General features: G+C 41.1%; 1 protein-coding gene across 2 annotated transcripts in view; it reads right to left on the reverse strand.

Annotated features, from left to right (window-relative positions):
* Positions 1-6,388, reverse strand: part of ENOX1 (ecto-NOX disulfide-thiol exchanger 1) — a 285,547-nt gene that overhangs the window by 146,484 nt on the left and 132,675 nt on the right. Inside the window, exon 3 of one of the 2 annotated variants that reach the window (XM_031056831.1) lies at positions 4,573-4,683. The exons of the other annotated variant lie outside the window; for it this stretch is intronic. The gene's annotated coding sequence lies outside the window, so the exon portion shown is untranslated. The remainder of the gene's footprint in view (positions 1-4,572; positions 4,684-6,388) is intronic. 2 annotated transcript variants of the gene reach the window in all.

Below are 6,388 nucleotides of genomic sequence, written 5' to 3' on the forward strand. Positions count from 1 at the left end.
ATCTATACCTTGATCCCCCACCCATGAAATGGTATGGTTATACTTTCTTTATCCTAGACTTTATTATGCCTAGTCAGGCTGTTCTCTGATAATGGGCTATGTCCAGCATCACAGGACCATGGCCTGGGCCTGCAGAAAACACAGGATTGCATTAGGTTGAGGAGTATCCTTCCCCATAAAATTCAATACTAAAGCAGAGCAGAATAAACAAAACAAACAAAACAAACTCAATTATCCTAATTTCCTATGGAATTACGGTTTATCTGAACGTGAAGAAAATAGCAAGTTTCCTTTAAAAGCATTTGCAATGAAATTCACACTCTGTCAGGTGTAAATTACAGCCTGCATCTCATCTTGTTCTATCTACAGCTCCTTTCATAGTCATGCATAGCACCAGCGTACAAAAATATTTCCTGCATGTGATCAAGCAAGTGTGGGCATGTAAGATGCAGGCAAAATATGAGACTTTAAAAAAAAAATGTTTACTGGTATCTTAAAAGAAAGCTAAAAGTTTGTAATCATGCCATTTCTCAATCAGATAAGGTGAATTACAATTGTCCTTGAGAACACAATTCAAGTAAATCTAAGATTTTCTTCAAGAAGTTGCAGAGAACTAGGTAGCTAAAAATAAATGACAGAAAGAAATAATAATCCCAGGAACATGATTATGTTGTGCAATCACAAATACAGTAGATCACTTAAATTAAGACCACATCATAATAGAGTTGCTCAGTGGAATAGCATGGAAAACAGGCTTTTCATCTTTTTTTCCCCCAGTGTTTTATGCAAGATCTGATTGCATATGCTCTATGACATCTAATAGATTACTTCAGACAAATATCTCCACAGCATAGCAAACTCTGCAGAAACCTGGTTTCATCTATACTCATCTTTGAAATAGTGAACTCCTCCCTGAGTCCCATGGATGGGAGATACTGCAAAGGGCATCCCTGGCACACAATGAAGGGATGAGTTTGGGAGGAGTCACCAGATGGAGTTGTATTACACTGTCGTGTTATTTCAGGGTCCATATTTCAGGGTACAAACAAGATTTCAGCCTGGGTAGAAATTCAGTGTTGTTAATCTTCTTTAGGAGAACTGTGGCTAGGGGCAAGGAAGTGGCGTATTTAGTTTAATTACCCGGCCAGAAATGCCTGAGCTAGGAAATTCTCTCTTTAAAGTTGGCAATTTCCTTTCATTCAGGAATAGTTTAAATGTCTTAATTGTTAAGCTATCTGTACAAAGACTATATGCCAGGTTTACTACTGATTAGATCTCCAAATTCTTATCAGTAGGTGAAGACTGGGTATCTGCCACAGCCAAGAGAGAGAAGCAATAATTTTCTGGGTGATAAAGCCTTTTTGGGGTACTAAAATTAAAAATCTACTTGCTCAAATAGGGCCCGAATAAAACAGTTTTGTATGACTTCTCAGTGAATGAAAAGAAATGCCATACCTGCTACAGAACTTCTAAAGACTCTGCAGACAGGCCACCCGACTTTCCTATCATGTCTGGCACAAGTTTTTGCACTTTACAGGATAAGGCAATCAAGCTTTGACCCTTAGCTTCCTCATAATCAACATTTCTGCTGGTAAATTCAGTTTAATTGGAATTCATTCATGTTTCTAAGGGGAGTTTAATGACGGAAAGATTCATGCTTCATCTCATCTCAGTGGTACTAAGATTCACATATGCAGATCCATCACTGAGAATGGCCTGGCCTCTGTTAGCATTAATTGGAGCATATTAAGAGACTTAGCAGAAAAAAAAATCCAAATATGAAATGTCAAGAGACAGATCCATCTAGTTTCATATCCTGTAGTTATAATATACCTTAATTACTGTTAATTAGGAGATATTGTTCCTGGTGGAAGATCATCTGACATAGTTTCTGTTGGTGATTAAACACAGAACAGAATTCAATACATTTGTTGAATGTGGGATCCATTTATTGTGAGTAAATAAAGTATCAGTCCTGCTACAAAGCAAAACAAAAGAAAGTCGCAGGTCAAAAATATTTCCCTTGACTCATGATGCTTTAATATTCCCTGCTGCCTTCTTAAATTTTCTGCTGCTGGCCCTTTAGGACTCTAGTACATGTTGCAGCTCCCACCAAGGGGGGATATGAAGCTTCTTACTGGGCTTCAGCTGAGCTACATCAGAGCCTAAATGAACAGCAGATATAGGAAAAGGCTGAGGGAAGACAAGTGCTACAGGAATTGACCTCTGTGGAAGAACGGTGAAGTTGGACAGAGAATCAATGAAGGCTTCAGTATAATTTGTGAAAGAGTAATCTTTGATTTATTGGAGGAGTGCTATTATGTGGAATCCTTTCCTCATACAGTGTAAAATACAAAAATCAGAACCTCAGACTGAAGGCATGAGCTCAGCTTCTTATGGTGTCAACATGGTTTGCTCACACTCGTTGATCTATGGCTATATATGACCCTGAAATACATTTTGCTAGGCTGCCTGAGATCTTTGCTCATGCCCAGAATAGAAATGATGGGATTGGTTTTATCACTGAAAAGTAAGCAGTGCATATCTTCTTCCTGCAAAGTAACCAAATTAACATTTGTGAAGTAATCTTTTTTTTTCTCAGTTACCAAAAAAAACACCAAAGAACGGAAAAAAACCACCAGCATAATTGGCTAGACTACTTATACTAGGAAAAGTCTTGGTTTTAGGAAACCAGTGTGCACAAACTCTGTGCACACTGGTTTCCTAAATGCTTGTTTACTCTGAACTGCAACAATTGTGATAACTCATTTGCTATTTACTTTTCAGTGCTGCTATATGCTTTGGGCAAAGATTTTTTTCTGTTCATTATTTATTTATTTCTAATAGCAAAACTACTATTTTAACACATTTTTCCATTCCCAGTGATGGATTTTATCTTTGATATGTGATCCAGTTATTTAACTACCTCTCCCTACATCTCCCATGAATTGTTTACACAGCAACTTGGCAGCATAATTTGCATATCACAGGAAAGATCCCATTACATGTTCCCAGAGGTGCGGTTTCATGAGCTTTATCACTTTCTTGCACCTATGCACATCTCAGAAGCTGAGTGTCTGGTTAATCCAGAAAGGCATTTCTTGGCTGCCAATAGTAATTAAACATTAATAGCGTAGTTAAAACATTTCCAGCCACTCAGAACCTATCTTCCCATTATCTTAGACAAATATAACACCCCAAAAGATATTTATTTTTTTATACAAATTTTTCTGCCACAGGAAAATCACAGACCTTTGTCTTTAATGCATTGTGTCTAGCTGTTGCAGACTTGATCTAAAATAATTAAACAAGGAACAAATGCACAAAGGAAAAAAGTTAGAAAAAAGGAAAACATGCTTAGAAGCACAGGAACTGAACACACCACGGAAGAGCCAGAGAAGATGTGGAGCTGGACATGGTATTTGCTCTCCAGACTCTTATTTGGTGACTGAATGGGACAACAGCCCTAACTGCAGGCTTCATGGTGATGAAATGCCCATGTTTGGGTGTATTCCAGATTATTCTTCACCATTGTATGAAACATTAACAAATGACAGCAGCATGACTTTCACTGAGGGGAGCACTTACTCCAAGAGCACTCTAGCAACATCAAAGCATACAATCACTAGGGATCAGGGCACAGGAATTAAAGGGAAGGCAGAATTACAAGTCAAACACCAACAAATTTCCTTGCATAAAGCACTGCTGCCTCCAGATCTTTTCCCAATAAGCAGACAAACAGTACTGTGCCTTCAAACAGAGTTTTCCAATGCACATTTGGGGGAAACAAACATTGCAGGCACCAAATTTTGTTAACTTTGATTTTCCCTCTGCAAATCCACCTTGCAGTAAAAGACTACTCACATGAAGTTTCAGAAATGCAAACTCTGTGTGAATTTGGAATCTGAGCTCTAGAGCAGAATTATTAATAAAAATAAGGCACTTTTCAGAAAGTGCCTCATGCAAACCTAGTAACATCCCTCCAGCTGCATTCAGTGCAATAGCCAGCCCAGCATCTTTCTCCCTAGCAATACAAAAAACCCACAAACTCCTCAACACCATAGAAAGCTTGAAGAGAGAGAAAGGGTTGATTCACTGACAAAACTAATGGGCTATTGAGTCAGTAGCCTTTGAGTCACAAAGTCAACCTCAGCAAACATTGATTGAAACTGGACATATCTCACAACCCAAGATTGCATTATATAGTGCAATAGCCAGCAGTCACAGTGACAGAGAAACAGGGAGATGAAGCACAGCTGTCTTTTCAAGTCCAAGTTTAGCCTGGTGGGCAGGAAGGAAAATCAGAGCTGTTCCTGCCTGTTTTAAAGAGAGCATTTAGTTTTTGAGCCTGTCAGCATGATTCTTTTTGAATGCATTACATTCACTGACATGCCACCCTGACATTTTGTTTAGTAGTACAAAAAAACCCGAAACCTACAACAAGAGGTAAGGTTATAAAATCAAATATGATGTTTTCTGCATGTTAAAAGAAGTATTGCTTCCACAGAGACCTGGTAGCTCAAACAGCTGCAGCGCAGTGCCAGTACATGAAAACCAAAAAATGGAACTGACCTGGGTTTCACGGTTCAAGCGTGCTGTGGCAGGGATCCCGGCACGACTTCCAAATTCAAAGCTTGAATAAACACAGTTGTAGTTTCTTGAAGTGGATGCTTTTAATGAAATCTGAAAAGGGTGAGAGAAAGGGCATATATTCCTGGAACCTATGTCTCTTAGGTAGAAATTCTGCCTGGAGAAGCCCAGCTCGTGACTGTTTGCTATTAAGACTGTTCAGGAGAGAGGGAGCGTCTTTGAGTTCACATACTTAATGCTCAGTGGTGTGTCTGTGGAGTGGCAGGAAATAAACAACAGTGAGGAGGGGTTAACCAGAGACCTGCTGGCTAAAATCTATATGCCTGGAAACAGAAGGGAGAGGGCTGCAAGGTCAGATATAGTTCAATTGTTTCTAATAGGGGGATCTGCCACAGAGCTACCAGGCACAGACACAGACACCTCTCAAAAGCTGTACCCATTTTCCATCTACCCCTAAAGCCAAAATAGCAGTTATGCATCATGTCATGTCAGTTTTTCCAAACTGATCTAGAACATCCTAATTCCCAAATATAGCATCACTAGGAAGCTATACAGTAAATAAAAGGAGAAGACAGAGAGATCAAATAAGCCACCTATGCATGGTTCTCCATCACATCTAAAACTCCTAAATCACACCCTGAGATGTGTTCTCTAACTTATTTCCCAAGACAGCTGTGTGCCTTATGAAATAATGTCCCCATTCTGCCATAACTGCATCAAGGGAACATCCACACAGATGGTCAGATGCAAGTAAAAATGTCTCTGAGCCTGATAGGAGATGGTAGAGGGAAAATCCCTTTTCTTGGAGCCTATCTACCAAAATTTCACCACTGCACCAAGTCACAATTGACTCAGCAGGCAGGCAAGGAAAGTACTTTGTGAAGCCACCAGCCATATACGCAGACAGAGGTATGGAGGCAGGCATGGGGCACAGCACGTGCCAGAGTCTCCAGATGTGGGCATGGCCTGAGAGCAAGAGGGACAGCAGCTGCCCACTACGTGTGAAATGTGCAGAGGAAGAATGAGCTAAGCTATGCTTTCAAAGAGCTCCTTCTGCTGCAAGATGCAAAGGATGCAGCAGACGTGTTCCAGAATATTGGAATAAAATCCCAATATTACCGGGTGGAATGTGCCTGGGCTTGTCTGGCCCTCGCTGCCTGACCAAAGGCGGCAGCTGTGGTGTTTCACCTCAGAGATACCTTTGGTTGATTGTATGTTGCAGATAGGCTCTTGGAACAAGTCCAGGCAACAGGAACTCAGGCTTGACCTGTGATGGAGGAGCTTTAGGCGATGCAAAGAGGAAAAGGAGGCGGATCTGGCTAGACGGTCTTGATCCAGAGTTTATTCCTGGGCACGCAGGCCTCTGAATGTTGCGACAACCCCAACCGAAGCCCGACCGCATGGTCCCGTGTCTTTTTAAGCTCAGGGAAAGGGGGCGGGAAGGGGTAGGTGAGCTACCAACCAGGTAGGAGGGGGGGGGCTCAGGAGACGAATGACACTTGGATGACCCAATTGTCACGAAGGCTGAGAGGCATCTTTTGAACTTCACCTATCAGACGACGGCCTTGCTGACTTTCTGAGATTGATGGACAGCTCTCAGCAGGAGGCAGGGAGAGGGGAAGGGGGAAGGTATTACTACACCTGGGAGGAAGTGGGAAAGCTAAGACAGGAAATTGCTTCACACTGTAACACAGAAGAACTGTCACAAGCACCAACATTGGCAGAAATCAGATATGGTTGCAGACATTTCTCTTCGGCTTTTTGCTAGCAGCTTTCCTTAGAGAAGAAAACCTTTCTT

This window comes from Geospiza fortis, unplaced genomic scaffold (genome assembly GCF_000277835.1).
Source record: "Geospiza fortis unplaced genomic scaffold, GeoFor_1.0 scaffold194, whole genome shotgun sequence".
Classification (NCBI taxonomy): Eukaryota; Metazoa; Chordata; class Aves; order Passeriformes; family Thraupidae; genus Geospiza; species Geospiza fortis.